An 18,119-nucleotide genomic window follows, 5' to 3' on the forward strand; every position below is an offset into this window, starting at 1 on the left:
ACACCATTCCTTTGATCTGGGCCGATGCAGCCCAACAGGCACTTTTATTATTGAAAAACAAGGGAAAACAGGAAAAAGAAAACAGAACAAGTAGCCTCCCAAGAGATTCGAATTCGAATCGAACTTAAATATAACAACGTGAAGCAACAAAGGCCTTCAGCCCAGCTGAGTAGAGTAACCACTTGGGCGATCACAGTTGTTGGTACCATGTTGGTAGTTTCCAATATTATTCTCTTATTATATACATAAATTACTGTGAAGGAGTCACCAATTACAGACCACATAATCCTTTTCGATTTACTCTTTATTTTATACCAATCTACCGAGCACTCAAAGACCAAATAAAATTTTACGAGACCTGAGATACAAGTAGGGTTGAAGACAAAGATGGAACATCCTATGGAAGAAATGTTTTTCGAAAAGTGATATCGTTTATGACTATTCAACCATTACTATATTTGAAGTTAGTATTCAACCTAGACTGACTAAGGATCGATTCATTCGTACTAACTAGATGATATCCCGCACGTTGCTACGGGAATTTATAGTGTTGTCTAAGGGGAAGGGGATTCATGGAATTTGAAAATTCATATGTAGCATCCACCATGATAGCATGGAGAGTAGCAGCGGCATTGAGTGAAAATTACAGATAATCGTGGTTCACTGTTTAAAAAAAAACAGCTATAGAAACTTCATCCCGGTTCAATTACAAAACAAAAGGTGTTATTCTTCGGAAATTCGGCGCATGTGGCAGCGATATCATCACACATGGTTGCATTCACAGGATAATTAATTGTGACAGCTTGTGAGGTATATACTAACTATTTGGAAATTATGAATGTCTATGCTGCCAACGCTAAAATATTGAAGTTGGTGCAAGGTAATTTGTAGTGGCATCTTCAATAAGTAATGGATCTTTCTGATCTTGTCTTGAAATCTCCATTCATGGAAGGCGATGATCCATCTTCACTAACTGAGGAACCTGACAAAACATTTTCAATTAAAAGTATTTATCTCTTGATAGAAAAAGATGCATGAGACATAAGAGAACAGCATCCAAATACCCTTGAGCAAGCTATAATTCCCGCAGCAATCCATTATGAATATTGAATAATTAATGAAGCAATATAAATCATTCTTTCTGAAAGTAGGAGGTGTGGAAAAAGTAGTGTATGAAATTATTTTCATTGGTCAGCATCACCTGCTGGAGCTTACCTAGTAGCAAGAAGCAGAATAGTCGGCATCACCAGATTAAGCTTATCTGGTAGCAAGAAGCAAAAAGTAGTCGCACAAGACTATGGTAAGCACACGTAAATAATATCAGAATGTGCTGTGAACTTCTTTTGAGGAACCATTGAGGTCAGAAAAATACAAACTGACCTGATGAGAAGAATGAGAAGAAAAATTATTATACTACCTAAATTTGAAAGCAAGAAGTATAGAATTCTAAACTACTAATTACTAATTTGATTAAGCTAATGACAATGACCTCTATGTAAACCTGCTAGCCGGACTTCACTGAGTAGGAGGCCGTGAAGTCTATCATTGTAGTACGCTTGTTGCGGCTAGTGAGCTAGCCTTCGGGCTTCAGGAATCAGAATCAGGATGGCTGCCTAATGAGCATCTTGCCGATTTGCCGTGTAGAGAAGATTCATATATATAGGTGAGGAAGCTGGGCAGACCGAGGGAAACCGACAGGCAGACATGACTGTTCGGGTTTTTTTTTTTTTTTTGATGCTTCAGCCAGATGCCCAGATGTATATTTATGGCCTCTGTAGGTTGCAGCAGTAAAGGAGCACTGTAACACCCTAAATTTTTCATATTTTTGGAAATAGGAGAAAGTGATTAATTCTGCATTTTGTGGGAATTTGAATTTAGGAAATAATAATTTTATTAAAAATAAAACCAACTATAAGGTTAACAACAATGAGTGTGCATTCATGCTGTCGCATAATATTTTGTATTGCTTGATTTGAAGTCGGATTTCGAATTGAGTTGAAATTGTATTTAGAACTGCTTTGGAAAAATTGAAAAGAAATAATTTTTCTTTTTCTTCTCTTCCCTTGCTTTTGGCCCACTCGGCTTCTCCCTTCCGCTGGCCCAGTTGGCTGCTGGCCAAACTCCTCCGCGCCAGCCCAGGACGGCCTTCTCCCTTGCTCACGCGATGGCCTGCTTCCTCGGCCCGCTGGCCTTTTCCCTCCGCCCCAAGCCCAGCCTCGCGCGGCCCAGCTCGGCCAGGCGGCCGCTGCCGTGCCCCTTCCTCCTTCTTCAGCCGCTGACGCCTGGGCCCGCACGTCAGTGCCTTCCCCAACCTCCAGCACCCGCGCCGGTCAAGACCCCAACCGCTCAGCGCCCACGTCTTCAGTCGTGGGAGCGTCCTCCCCCGCGCCCGGCATCTTCAAAAGGCGGTCCCGAGCCCGTCACTGCACCCCTGCTGCTTCCCCGCTCCCATTTCACACTCGCTCAAGCCATGGAAGCTGAAAACCGCCGCGCCGAAGATTTCCGTGGTTCGTCGTCCTCCCCTTCGCGTGGTCCGCCGTCCCCGAGTCTTCCCCGCCTCCATTTTTCCTGTGGTGAGATTCGCCGTGCCCTCCTCTCCTTCCCCGACCGTTTCCTTTGGCAATTGGTGCCTTGTATGGCCGTTTTCGGGTGCGCCGGCGAGCTCCTCCTCGCTGCCGGTCATGGCGGGCGCCGTGCGAGCCATCCCCCGGTCGTGTTTTGTCCCGGGGTGAACTCGCCATCGTCCCCGCATCTTCCTCGTGGCCTCGGTTGGGCACACCGTGGCCCGTACGTAGGCCGAGTTTCCCGCACACCGGCGAGCTCCACATCGCTGGCAATGGCAGCCCCACCACAGAAGCTACTGTTCCGGCCACCCCTTCTTCTCTCTCCCCCAGATTTAATTCTAGCCGTCCTTTTTTAGATCTGCGGCCAGGATTAGAAGTTACCCATTCGCGTGTAAATATGCTAAAGAGTCCCTCGGTTTCGGATGAATTGAACCCGCCGTCCTTAGCGTATTTCCCCGAGTACGCATTCTCGTTTTGAAAGCGTAAAGTTAACTGTTTTAGTTCAAAGTACGTTTTCAGTATTTACATAAATGCCATTTGAACTGTTTTGCTTATAAAATCGTCGTTTTAGCTCCGCATTGAACCGTTCAAATTGCGTTAGCTTTGTAATTTCATAATCTACATGTTAGTACCACTGTTAATCAAGTTTGCAACTTTTAAATTTCATGGTTAGATTTAATTAAATATATTGCTATAGGAAATCCGGTTTAAATCATAACTTTCGCATTTTAGCTCTGTTTTTCGTGAACTTCGCGTTGACGTGATCGTAGCGTAGATTATTTTCACAAACATTTTATCTTGTTTTCTATACTGTTGGTGTACTGTTCTAATCATAGGAATGTTTGCTTTGCATGAATGCCTTTGGATTGTTGTATGTTGCCGTGTTGGTCGCGTTCAGACGGTGAGGAGAACGTTGGAGACCAAGAATTCTTCGATGACCAGCAGGACCAGCAAGAGTTTGTGAACCAAGGCAAGTATAGCATGGGATTTACCTTGATGCCTATTCACCATTATTAATTACTCATTTGCATGTGTCTAATTTTGATACCCGTAAGGACATCCTAGTGAATGATTATCCTGTTCCTTGTCTCCTATGGGTTATTTGCATATGGGTAGATTGCTAGTGCTCTAACTGAACATGATCTATACGATGATGAATGATTCTATGGAACTAAAAGTATAACATGATTTATAACAACTGTTCCATAGGGCGAAGGTGCCAATAACTTTTGATCATGTTGCTCCCGGCCCTCTATAAGGACTTATCTGTCGGCAAAAGCTGGGACTGACAGTGCAACCGGGAGAGTCATATGGCTCTGACTTTAGCTCAGTAATAGGACCTTTTCTAGCTAGTTAGAGGTTACCTTTATGGCGCAAAAGAAGCTTGCCACGTTGGGTATAGGGCTGCCTCTGTTCATATGTGTATAGCCGTGATGGATATGTGCCATAGGAAAGGGGGGTTCCTACATCTGCCTGCCGAGGAAACCTAGCGGCCCTAACTTGTTAGAGAAACCTATGAAATGGCTTCATAGTGTACCCTACCCGCTCACCTTGGCAGTGACATGGGAGTAATTAACCCGGGCATATGGGAATCACGACTCGCGGTGAATGTGCACCACCTCTGCAGAGGGTTACAAACTGTTATAACAGCCGTGCTCACGGTCACGAGCGGCCCGGAAAACTCACAGAATAACTGGTTACTTGTTGATGATCATTTAAGATGTTCTATGATGATATATGATACACTTGACCCTGATATCTGTTCATATGGGATTAAATGGGAGCTTAAGCATAATTTGCTAATACCTGATAATAAAAGCTTGTCTTATTAAAAATGCTAACTGCAGTAAACCAGTGTCAACCTTTTTGAGCTTCATAACCCTATGTTAACTTGTTGAGTACGGGATGTACTTACACTTGTTTATTTCTTTATTTGGATAAAAATCCCGGATGGGTAACAGATGACAACGGGTATGAGGAATTTTCTGAGGATTTTTAGGCTTGTGGTCAACCAGTTGACCTTCCCTGTGATGAAGCCCCCGAGAGAGTTATCCTTTTTATTTTCCGCTGTGTGATGTAAGACTATGTTATATTATGAATCTGATGTAAGGACACGTGATGATACTTTATGTAATTTGTCAGCTTGTGTGTGTGATTGATCCCTGGGCACACACGAGTTTTGTGCATTCAATTTTATCCTTAAAATTGGGTGTGACAAGCACATACGTAGTGCGCAGCAAGGATGGCGTGAAGGCAATTAGGCAAACAGGCAGAAGTGCGCTCGTGAGTGGGCAGATGAGGAGAGAAGTGGGTCTAGCTGAGAGCAAGGCTAATAATACAGTCGGCTTGCTGGCTGTAAGGTTTCTTGTAGCCTTCTCTTAGCCCACTCATACAGTAGTTAGCTCTTTACTGTTAATACATGGCCCACTTGTCTCTCTCATAGACTTTCTTGGTTCTTGTGCCCAAGCCGGCTGTAAGCTTACAGCCCGCTTCTCCTCTCTCTCCTCCTCTCTCTCCTCCACCTCAGCATTTAGTCGACTTACAGCCTGCTATTATACTTGCTCTGATGCTACTTGTGGTGGTGGGACCTGCATGATGTGGCTTCACGAAATCACAGGAGAACTCTTATTTAGGTATAGTAGATATAAACAATCAGAGGGGGTGAATGACTGCAAAAGCTAGAAAAATAATTTTAAGACTTCACCTTAAACACAAAACCAAATTAATACTCTTTTTAAGTTCTGGATTTCAGAATTTTCATGTTGCCCTCATGCTGCATGCATGTACTGTTCTTCATTCGTCCTTATCTAGATTTCAGAATTTTCATGTTGCTCTCATGCAGCATGCATGCGCTGTTCAAAAAGACATCTAGGGTTAAAGCAGAGCACGGCCAATGGGGCAGCAAAACGTGGTAAATCTCACCTGGGCAAGAAAAACACCATCATTCATTATTGGCGCCCTACTGAGTAGTCACGATCTATAAGCAACAAGAGTTTGGAACAAGACACTCTCCTGAAAAAGGATGTATAAGCATTTTTCATAAACGGATAAAAAGTACATTTAAGTACTGAAAAAGGACAAAAAAAGTAAATTAAATCATTTACATAGACAAAAATATGGAATGCTAGAAAACTAAAGACATCAATAAAGATATATAAATAAAGTCATGAAATGCTAGAGCTTCGTTTTAGAAAAAATTGAGGAAAAAGAGAATCAAGTCATTTGGAGGTATAGCATGAGGGAGAAAGACTCTAACTCAAAATTTTAACTGCAGATTTAAAAGAGAAAAAGAAATTGTTCATAAGAACTACCAAAAAAGACACGTGGTGGTCCATTTTATGGTCTCCAGTGTAGGCGCTTGGTAGTCTCTTGTCGAAATTACTTGAGGGAAGACCAAAAGATGTCCTTTTAAACGAACACTAAATAAAAAGTAAATGATTACCACACTATAAATAGCAAACGAACACCAATTTTTCATCACACACATGATCTCACAAAATTTTATTTTTTCACTGAGGCATGTATACTGCATCTATATATAGGCTCACCTATATATATGCATCATCTAATTTCTTCACTGAGCATATGTTAGTGATCATGTTTAGACTAAGCGAATATCATGTTTATGTGTTAGCCAGATTAGCGTTGTTTATGCTAATACTAAGAACTAACACTAGAGACGTAAAACAACGAAGAGGCACGTTGATATGAGGCACGACACAGCAATGGCGTCATATTAGAGATATGAAGGCATGCCGTCTAGGCGGCCTCCTAAGGTGTCCACGTATGTTCTATTTCATTTGTGCGTTAGATAGAAATTCCACGAATCAGATGAAGCGCGTCACAACCAGCCTTTCTCCATGCATTCGGTAGTGGATAGATGAAGCAAGTGGACGCAATCAATGAAGTAGATGAAAAATTGAATGACCATGCATATCAGGACAATATAAACTATAGGTGTACTTTGCATGCAAAAAGTTATTACGGTAGGGGGATTTACATCACTGTGCTTTCACGTGTCTTTTACATAAAAAAATTACTACGACAGGAGGAATTTGCATCACATGTGCCTTCTTCTTTTACATTAATGAATTTACTATCAATAGATACTAGGCAGTAAATTTCCATGCATGCACGAGTGCCTCCCTAAACTATTCAGAAATTCACTCAGTAAATTTAAAAGCACTCGATATCTTCACCTATGCAGGGTGGGCCGAAAGCAAGTGGACACATTTAATGCCTCCCCTCCATGCTACCATCAGATAAAAACAAGTCGGGCAGGTGGACACATTTAATGCCTTTCCTCCTTACCGTCAGATAAAAACAATTCACCTGGAACATTTGTACTCTGTTGGGTCAGTGTCGCTCCGCCGCACCAGCTGAGGATGACGGCCTTCGTGCTGGTGGTAGCTCCAGCGCCGGCACCAGAGGAGCTGCGGCTGTCGGACCTCGATTGGATCGGCGACCTCGTCAAGGGCGGCTTAGCCAGAGTCTACAAGGCACGCCACTGGCGCACCAGCGCGGTCTTCGCGCTCAAGCTGTCGTTTGACCCGGACCCACTCATCGTGGAGGAGGAGGCCGAGGTGCTCCGCCGCGCTGCTGGGGCGCCGCACATCGTCGACTTCCACGCCCTGCTCCGTGGGTCCGGCGGCAAGGGCGCTTTCGTGCTGGAGTACATGGATGTCGGGTTTCTCGACGATCTCCTACGGCGACGCAGGGGGCTGGGAATCCCGGAGGCAGCCGTCGTCGAGGTGGCCGCGCACTACGTCGTGCGGCTGGCCTAGCTCCACTCCCACGGCATCGCGCGCCTCGACGTGAAGCCCGACAACCTCCTTGCCAACACCCGCGAGGAAATCAAGATCAGCGATTTCAACCTTTCTAGGATCCTCTACGGTGGCTCCGGCGAGCGCCTCTAGGTCCCCATCACCGGCGGCACTTGGATGTACTTGAGCCCCAAGCGGTTCGCGCCCAATGCCCACGCCAAGCCGCACGGCGCCATGGCGGCAGATGTCTGGGGCCTCGGCGTCACCGTCCTGGAGCTCTTCTTAGGGCGACTCTCCCTCTTGCCTAGAGTACAGAAGTCATCTGCTGAGGAGCTGAAGCAGGCCATCTACGACGGGGAGCCCTCGTCCGTGCCGGAGGATGCAGAGGCATCGGCAGAGCTACGTGGGTTCGTGGCGGCATGCCTGCACAAGGAGCCAGCGCGGCATGCCACGGTGGCACAGCTGCTCTCACATCCGCTCGTTGCGCGGCGCGACGTGGAGGCGTCAAGGCGCGTGCTGCGGGAGATCATCGTGGACACTCTGTAGACTATAGTAGGTTAAGGAGAAGCAGTTGGTCTGTGTAACGTGATTATTGATATTAACTGTGTCTCCTTGCTGATTTGACTGTACTTCACAGTTTTGAGTTCAATATATATATATATATATATATATATTTTACAACCGGTGTCCATTCAACTGGAATGCAAATTTTTTTTGCTAGCAACTGGACCTGGATGCATTGCAAGAATGATTTTTTTGTCTCGATCACGCGAAAGATTTGCGCATTTTTTGTATTAAGAAGAGAAAGCAATGTTTAGTACAATGGGTGGGCTCTACAGATGATCAACAAAGCATTTGTCCCTCCCCACTACCCTGAATCAGCTAGCTAACTACTTGCTGGATTAAGCAACCCAGGCCTTTAGCCCCGGCTTGGTGCCTGATCAACGCCAGCAACTCTGGCAATTGCGTAGCTGCACCTCGGAAGCATCTTGCATTTCTTTCCTTCCATAACTCCCAAGCGATCAGTGCAAATATGGAGTCTGCACCTTGCTTGCAGCTAGGGACATTCTATAAGTGCATTAACTTACCTGTCGTGTGTCATGTAACCAAAGACATACTGATACATACAAAGTCTACAATGTTTCAGCTAGCTGGTAGACTATTCTAATGCCTATGGACTACTTTTCTGCAACATTGTGGTTGCTCTTAGATTATGTTTTCGATGGTGTTTCAATGACACGACTAGGTAAACAGTAGTCTACTCATAACATAAAAGCAGGCAACCACGGGACATATATAATGTGTCTGCTGGTTGTGCTTGGCAAGATAAGCCTCGGTAGGCATGCGAGGTTGTAGGAGGAGCGGGCGTCTCTACGCATGTGAAAAGTCTCTGCATGTAAAGGAGAGGCATTAAATGTGTTCACCTGCTTTCGACCTACTTCGCGCGTGTAAAAAATCTCTGCATGTAAAGGATGGCATTGAATGTGCCCACCTTCTTTCGACCTTCTCCGAACATAAAAAAAAATATTGCCATGCAGGGTGTAAAGTAAGTACTGTTAGTTTAGTTACACAATATATGTCTCTCGTGAATTTAGCTGGAGAGATGTGTGGTAATACTATGATCCTAAAAGTCACGACCTATTTTTTACTTACTAATAATACATTTTTTTTGAACTTACTGATAGTAAATTTCTATTTGTGCAGGACAACAAGCATTAAATGTTTGTCCACCTGCTTACACCAAAGTGGTGGACGGTGGCGGTAGATGACCTGCAGTACATGTTCTTCTCGTTTATCCACCTTGAAAGCATCTAGGCCCCTAGTTGGATTTCGGTGATTAATGTCAATACAAGATTACTATGACTAACGTGTGTTTTGCAGAGGCAATTAAGTTAGGTCATGGTAATTGAGATCGATTGGGCAATCGAGGCTGTCATGCCCCTACGATGGAAATCGTTTCGGTTTTCAAAGGATGGACGACAAGGTTAAGGATAACTAGTTCTAAGTGTCGATTGGAGTTGGAGAGACACTTAGAGTAGTTTAGGACTTTGTTTTTCCTTTGGCCGTACTATTAAGGGGGGTATGAACGGGTAGCTTGACCTAGTTGAGTCTAGTGAGTTAGGTGTGGTGCACACTTGTTAAAACTAGCTCTAGGTAGCTCCTATGAATGCCTAAGATCCTATGGAGCAAACTTCATTCACATATGTTCGAAAGTTGGAAGTGAATGGAGGGTCAAACACTGACCGGACGCTGGCTCCGGTGCGACCGGACGCTGGCCGCAGGGTCCGGTCAGTTCATTTGACCGTGAAGAACAAGTCTGGTGTGACCGGACGCTGGGAGGTCATGTGACCGGACGCTGAGGGCCAGTGTCCGGTCGACTCCAGTAAGGGTCAAGACTTGAGAAAGTGCGACCGGACGCGTCCGGTCGATACTGACCGGACCCTGAGGGTTCAACGTCCGATCGAGTCCAGTAAGGTTCCAGTAAGGGTTTTATGCGACCGGATGCGTCCGGTCAGTGCTGACCAAACCCTGCCAGCGTCCGGTCGACTCTTTACTACTAGTTCGTGGGTTGAACTGACCGGAGCGTCCGGTCATCACGACCGGAGCGTCCGGTCATCCCGCAGAAGCTCATAACGATTCGTTTTTCAGGCTGCCTTATAAATAGAAGCTCCACTCGTGAGTGGAGTTACTTTTGCTCATTCCAACAGCTGAGAAACACGTTTGTGAGTGCTAAGAAGAGCAAGGTCCTAGTGAGGTGTTTGTGATTTGAGAATCCAAGAGAGTAGCCTCACTAGCAAATCAAGAGTAGCAAAGTGTGCATCTATCTTCTCATTAGGCTTCACGTGGTCAAGTGAGAGTTCGTGCTTGTTACTCTTGGTGATCGCCGTCACCTAGACGGCTTGGTGGTGATTGGGAGTTTGGTGTTCACCCAGCGGAGCTTGTGGGTGACCCAACTCAAGTTGTGAGCGGCTTTGGGTGATTCACCGCGACGGAGTGTCGAAGAATCAACCCGTAGAGAGCACTTGATCCTTGGGGGAGCTACACCCTTGCGCGGGTGCTCCAACGAGGACTAGTGGGGAGTGGCGACTCTCCGATACCTCGGCAAAACATTGCCGCGTTCCTTTCTCTCTCTATTTACTTTGAGCACTTACCTTGAGTATTTACTTTGAGCAATTCAATACTTGTTTTACATCCATAGAATTGCTTGCTAGAGTAAGTTTGGAACATAGGTTGCGAGTTCATTGTGCATTAGTTTAATAGAAACACTTTTCTAGGCACAAGGGGTTAATTGGGCTATCCGTAGGATTTGATTATTGCAAGAGAATTTCGAATTAGCCCAATTCACCCCCCCCCCCTCTTGGGCATCTTGATCCTTTCAATTGGTATCAGAGCCTCGTGCTCATGTTTTTAAGCTTAATCGCTTAGAGCAAGATGTCTCACGGGGATGGACCTCCTCCTATCTTTGAGGGAGATGATTTTCCATATTGGAAAATCCGCATGGAGGCATACTTAGAAGCTCTAGATGTTGGAATTCTTAGAGCCGCCTCTCAAGGGTTCCCAACACCTAGGAATACCGCACAACTTCAAGGCGATGAAGTGAATTATGAAAAATGGAATGCAAAGGCTCGCAACACCATCTTTAGAGGCCTTTGCAAAGATGTGTTCAATCGTGTAAGGAACCACAAAGACGCCCATGCACTATGGTCGGACGTTTGTGTGCTCCATGAGGGAACCAAGAGTGAGCGTGAGGAACGCTATCATCTTGTGATTAAAAAGCTAAATTCTTTTGAGATGTTTCCCAAAGAAAGTGCTAATGAGATGTATTCTCGATTAAATGTTCTTGTAGAGGAAGTCAATGGGCTTGGACTTACTCAAATGTCACCATCCAACGTTGTGAGAAAAATCTTGAGTGTCCTCCCCATTGATAAATATGGGCACATTGTGACCGTGCTACATCAAGGTGATCTTTCCGCCGCTACACCGACACAAATCTTGGGAAAGATCAATGCTCATGAGATGTACATGCACATCACACCACAAGATGGCTCATCCTCTACAAAGAAGAAAGAGAAGGACTTAGCATTCAAAGCTAGCCAAGACAAGGGCAAAGCAAGACTTGAGTATGAGAGCTCAAGTGATGAAGATGATGAAGAAAGCCTTGCCCTCATGGTGAAGAAGACCACCAAGATGCTAAAAAGGCTAAACAAGAGTGGCATCAAGTTTGATGGCAAGAAGAAGAAGTTCTTCACTAGCTCAAGAAGAAAGCCAATCTCCGAGATGGATTGCTACAATTGTGGCGAACTTGGCCACCTAGCTCATCAATGCACAAAGCCCAAGAAAGACAAGTTCAAGAACAAGGGCAAGAAAGATGATTCAAGCGATGAAGATGAAAAGAAAAAGAACAAGCCATACAAGAAGAGAGATGGCAAAAAGAGGGACTTCTACAAGAAGAAGAAGAGTGGCAAGGCCTACATTGTCGGTGATTGGCTCACGGACATTGATTCATCAAGTGGATCATCCGATGATGATAGTGACGATGAAAAGGTGGCCGCCATTGCTATTGATCTTGCATCTTCACCGCCACCATCGCCATCATCCTCTACACACCTATGCCTTATGGCCAAAGGTGAACGCAAGGTAACTAAGAGTGATGATAGTAGTGATGATGAACATGCTAGTGATGATGATAGTGATAGCGATGATGATGACTCACCTACATATGATGATCTTGTCAAAATACTAAGAAAATATACTAAGATCATTAGAAAGAGTAGAGCTACAAATGAAAAACTTGATGCTAAAAATGATTCACTCTTAGCTAAGTGTGATATATTAGAAAAGGCTAATGATGAGCTCAAAGAAACAAATGATTCTATATCATCCAAACTCAAGGAGCTCAAATCTTCTAAGAAAGAGCTTAAAGATAAAAATGACAAACTTGAGTGGGTGCACAATGAGCTTATCACTAGTCACAATAAGCTAAAAGATGAATATACAACTCTAAAGATCAATTATGATACCCTTATTATTGCACAAGAATTCTTACCAAATGAGCCACATGATGCTACTAACCATGTTGTTAAGATTGATATAGCTACCTCATGTGATGATTTAATTGATGAAAGCTTTGAGCATGGATCTAGTAGCAAGGGCAAGCAAGTGGTTGAGTGCAATGACTATGATGAGTATGTCAAGCTCAAGAGTGACAATGAGAAGCTCATGAAAGATCTTGAAGAGATGAAAAGTCACAACACCATTGTGCTAGAAACTCTTGATCATGACAAAGAGGTGATCCTTGAGAATGAGAAGCTAAAAGAAGAAATCAAGAAACTCAAGGAGGAGAAGAACAATGATATTCTCAAGGAAGAGAACAAGAAGCTCAAGATGGAGAAAGAGCATCTCAAGGTGGGATTGAGCAAGTTTGCTAGAGGCAAGCATCTCCAAAGTGAGCTACTCATGAATACCGTCATGAAGATGGATAGAAGTGGCATTGGATATATGGCAAGTGTAGAGAAGAAGAAGGCTTAAGCTCAACACCAACAATCAAAGCCAAAGCCAAAGCCAAAGAGATGTTTTGAGTGTGGACAAGAAGGCCACTTTGCTCATGAGTGTCAAACTCCACCACCACAACCCTTGCCCAAGCATGCTAGACCCTTTGCTTTCAATGCTCACTACATGCTTAGAAAAGATTCGAGTGGAAAGATGAAAGTCATGTTCTTAGGTCCCCCCAACAAGAGTAGGCCTAAGAAAATTTGGGTGGCTAAGTCACTTGTTGAGAAGGTGAAGGGCCCTCAACAAGCTTGGATCCCTAAAGCTTGAATCTCTTGTGTGTAGGTGAACTACAAGACCAGTGGAAGTCATTGGGTTATTGATAGTGGCTGTACTCAACATATGACCGGTGATCCTCGTATGTACACCTCACTAGATGAAGAGGTAGATGGACAAAAGAAAATAACATTTGGAGATAATTCAAAGGGCAAGGTTAAAGGATTGGGCAAAGTGGCAATCTCAAATGATCATTCCATCTCCAATGTGCTCTATGTTGCTTCATTGAGCTTCAACTTGCTATCCGTTGGGCAATTGTGTGATCTTGGCTTTCAATGCTTATTCACCGAGAAGGAGGTTGTTGTATCCAAGGTAGATGACAATCAAGTGATATTCAATGGATTTAGATACAACAACTTATATCTAGTTGACTTCACCTCCGAAGATGCAAACTTGAAGACTTGCCTATTCACCAAAACAACACTTGGGTGGCTATGGCATAGAAGACTTGCTCATGTTGGGATGAGCTCACTCAAGAAGCTTATGAAGAATGATTTGGTGAGAGGGTTGAAGGATGTGAAGTTTGAGAAGGACAAGCTTTGTAGTGCATGTCAAGCCGGCAAGCAAGTTGCAAACACTCATCCAACCAAAGCTTTCATGTCAACCACAAGAGTGCTAGAACTCCTACACATAGATTTATTTGGACCAACAACATACAAGAGTTTGGGAGGAAATCTCTATTGTCTTGTGATTGTGGATGACTATTCAAGATATACATGGGTGTTCTTCCTTCATGACAAATCCGAAGTTGCATCTTGTTTCAAGAAGTTTGCCAAGAGAGCTCAAAATGAATTTGAAGTGAAGCTCAAGAAGATAAGAAGTGACAATGGCAAAGAGTTTGACAACACAAACATAGAAGCTTATTGTGATGAAGTTGGAATCAAACATGAAGTCTCCGCAACCTATACTCCTCAACAAAATGGTGTAGTTGAGAGGAAGAACCGGACTTTGATCACTCTTGCAAGGACAATGCTAGATGAGTACAACACCCCCGAAGCTCTATGGGCGGAAGCAATCAACACCGCATGTTATGCATCCAACCGCCTATTTCTTCAAAAGTTCCTTGTCAAGACACCGTATGAGTTGCTCAATGGGAAGAAGCCGGACGTCTCCTTCTTTAGGGTGTTTGGTTGCAAGTGCTACATCTACAAGAAGCGGCAACACCTAGGGAAGTTTCAAAGACGTTGTGATATAGGTTTTCTTGTTGGTTACTCATTGAAGTCCAAAGCATATAGAGTATTTAATCATGCCACCGGCTTGGTTGAAGAAACATATGATGTGGAATTTGATGAATCTAACGGCTCCCAAGGAGCACATGAGAATCTTGATGATGTAGGTGATGAACCATTGAGGGAGGCTATGAAGAATATTCTGGTGGGAGACATCAAGCCAAAAGATGATGAAGATGATGTACAAATCATTAACCAACCTTCTTCATCAAGTGTACCACAAGATGGTGAAAAAGATGGGAGAGTAGAAAATGAAGATACTCATATCTCCCATGAGCAAATGGTGGTACAAGCACAAGATGTTGATGCTCCACAACCTCCTCCTCAAGAGGTCAATAGAAGAAATACACCTCTCCTACAAGATCATCCACAAGATCTCATCATAGGGAGTCCATCAAAGGGTGTAATGACTCGATCTCAAAAACTTACTTCATTTATTGCTCATCACTCTTTTGTCTCTTGCTATGAGCCTACCAAGGTAGAAGAAGCTCTTAAAGATCCGGATTGGATCAATGCCATGCATGAAGAGTTGAACAACTTCACTCGCAATGAAGTTTGGAATCTTGAAGAGCGACCAAAAGGTGCAAGAGTCATTGGAACAAAGTGGGTGTTCCGCAACAAGCAAGATGATCAAGGTGTTGTTGTGAGGAACAAGGCAAGACTAGTTGCAAAGGGGTTCTCTCAAGTTGAAGGTTTAGATTTTGGAGAAACCTTTGCACCGGTTGCAAGATTAGAAGCCATCCGTATCCTTCTTGCATATGCATCACATCATGAAATGAAACTATATCAAATGGATGTGAAAAGTGCATTCTTAAATGGCTTTATTAATGAACTAGTCTATGTTGATCAACCTCCTAGGTTTGAAGACCCTAGATATCCTAATCATGTTTATAGGTTGTCCAAGGCACTATATGGGCTTAAGCAAGCCCCAAGAGCTTGGTATGAGCGCCTTCGGGATTTCCTTATTGAGAAGGGCTTCACCATTGGGAAGGTCGACACCACACTATTCACCAAGAAGCTTGATGGGCATATCTTTATTTGTCAAGTATATGTTGATGATATCATCTTTGGATCATCAAATGAAGACTCATGCAAAGAATTTGGTGAATTGATGTCTAAGGAGTTTGAGATGTCAATGATTGGTGAGCTTACATTCTTTCTTGGTTTTCAAGTCAAGCAAATGAAAGAAGGCATCTTCATCTCTCAAGAGAAATACACAAAAGATCTTCTCAAGAGATTCAAGATGGATAAATGTAAGCCAATCAAGACCCCAATGCCTACCAATGGACATCTCGACCTAGATGAGGGAGGTAACTCGGTTGATCAAACTCTCTACCGTTCTATGATTGGTAGCTTGTTATATTTAACCGCATCTAGGCCCGACATCATGTTTAGTGTGTGTATGTGTGCTAGATTTCAAGCTAGTCCTAAGGAAACACATTTAATTGCCGTAAAAAGAATCCTTAGGTATCTTAAGCACACACCAAGCATTGGCCTTTGGTACCCCAAAGGAGCTTTATTTGAATTAATTGGCTATTCCGATTCGGACTACGCCGGATGCAAAGTTGATAGAAAGAGCACATCCGGAGGGTGCCATTTGCTTGGTAGATCACTCGTGTCTTGGTCCTCCAAGAAACAAAATAGTGTGGCTTTGTCCACCGCCGAAGCGGAATACATTGCCGCGGGTGCTTGTTGTGCACAAATATTATACATGAAACAAACTTTGCTAGACTATGGAGTAGTTCTAGAGAAAGTACCTCTTTTGTGCGATAATGAAAGTGCGGTAAAACTTGCAAATAATCCAGTTCAACACTCTCGCACCAAGCATATAGATATCCGCCATCACTTTCTAAGAGATCATGTGGCTAAAAATGATATATCACTAGAAGGTGTAAGATCCAAAGATCAATTAGCGGATATCTTTACTAAACCGCTAGATGAGGCTACATTTTGTAGATTGCGGAATGAGCTCAATGTACTTGATTTTAGTAACTTCACTAAAAATTGAGCTTGTGTTGTCCATTGCATTCATTGTAATATACAACATGTTTAATTTGTGGCAATGCATATAGGGCTTGTCTAACATGGTTAAGATAACCGCCGAAAAGCGTGTGAAGAAGCTTAACCTTGGATCAAACTTGACAAGCAACTAGATTTACTTACAAGTATTACATATGCATGAATGTTGTTTTGTCGTTTTGTTCCATTTGCCCTCTTGTTGCCTATTTTCTTAAAAAGAATTATAGCCTAAGGCAAAATATTTTGAAAAATATGAGGGTTTGAGAGAGGTCACTCACATCAGTCCCAATTAGTGTTTATTTGGATCTTATTCAAGTTGGGACTTGATTGGGAACAGGCAGCGCGAAGGAAGTTGAAGATTTGCTGGAAAAGGTGCACCGGACGCTGCTGTCCAGCGTCCGGTCAGTTCACAGGAGGTGAACTGCTGATGAAGGAGTGACCGGACGCTGCGTCTGTGCGTCCGGTCAGGAAGGGTTCAGCGTCCGGTCGATCAAGGAAGGACAAGCAGTACTGACCGAACCCTGCCTGCGTTCGGTCATGGACCACCGGACGCGTCCGGTCCTGATTCCAGAGGTTTTGGACCTCTCTGGAATCGACCGGACGCTGGGTGGTAGCGTCCGGTCGCTACCACCGGAGCGTCCGGTCAGTGGATCTCGCGTGGTTTCAGGACTCCTTTCTCCGATTCCTTTTCTGTCGCGTTTTGGGGGATATTTAACCGTACCACCGCAAGCCGTACCCCTGTTCGACCTCATCCCGCCGTGACCTAGCCCAAACCGCCGCCGAGTCACGCCGCCACAGCCTAGCCATGCGCCACCGCAACCCTATGCCTCCTCCGCTCGCCAGCTCGCGCGCCACCGCGCCAACGCCGGCCCGTCGCAGCCACCGAGCCTCCCTAGCCGCCATTGCTCACCCGCGCCAGCACATCTCGCAGCGCCGTCGTGCTCCAGCCTGCCACGCCTCTGCAGCGCTGCCGTGCTCCAGCCTGCCGCGCCTCTGCAGCGCCGCCGTGCTCCAGCCTCCTCGCGCCCAAGCTCGCCGCTCCACCGTTGCCAAGGCTACCGGTCATCACGCCGAAGTGCCCTAGCCCTACCATCCCCTTGATTGGTAAGGCAAGTTTTATTTTTCAATCTTGATCTCCACAATTGTGACCTAGATCAAATTCTCAATGCACTGATTCCCCATTGCATTCAGGGCGTTTGACCTAACCCTAGCCGGTTCCGAGATCCCCCGCGTGACATCTTATCTCTTCTCGGATCGCTGATCGTCAAGTAGAAAGCCACTCGATTCAAGTTCGCATCTACATTGCTTTCTCTATTAGGATTTCGCATCTATTAGACATATGGTATTTATTTGTATATCCATCTATTCTATCGTGCAGCGAGTCGGTTCCGTTGTGTTTCGTCTGGCAGTTGGCAGTCAACTCGGAGCCCAGCTCGCGAGTAAGGATCGAGGCCAAGCCTCGAAAGCGGCAGTTCACCATCTTGTCAGTTCAGATGGCTCGCACCAAGAATGTTGGTGGTGGCCCAGGTGATGATGATCGGAGGCCCCCGCCTCGCCAGCCAGCCAGATCTAAGGGCAAGTCAACCAAGCAGCTGACATCCAAGAAGCGCAAGTACCCCGACGCCGAGACAGCGAGAGCAGCAGCTATTGCAGAGGCCGCAGAGCGTGCTGAGAGAGGAGGTGCCCGTAGCGGCGTGGTCATAGCAGATCCACAGCTC

At 44.7% G+C, this 18,119-nt stretch overlaps 1 pseudogene; it reads left to right on the top strand.

Moving 5' to 3' along the window:
- Window positions 1-2,164: 2,164 nt before the first annotated feature.
- On the top strand, window positions 2,165-7,873 carry LOC136469224 (mitogen-activated protein kinase kinase 9-like; annotated as a pseudogene).
- Window positions 7,874-18,119: the final 10,246 nt, after the last annotated feature.

This window comes from Miscanthus floridulus, chromosome 8 (assembly GCF_019320115.1).
Source record: "Miscanthus floridulus cultivar M001 chromosome 8, ASM1932011v1, whole genome shotgun sequence".
Classification (NCBI taxonomy): Eukaryota; Viridiplantae; Streptophyta; class Magnoliopsida; order Poales; family Poaceae; genus Miscanthus; species Miscanthus floridulus.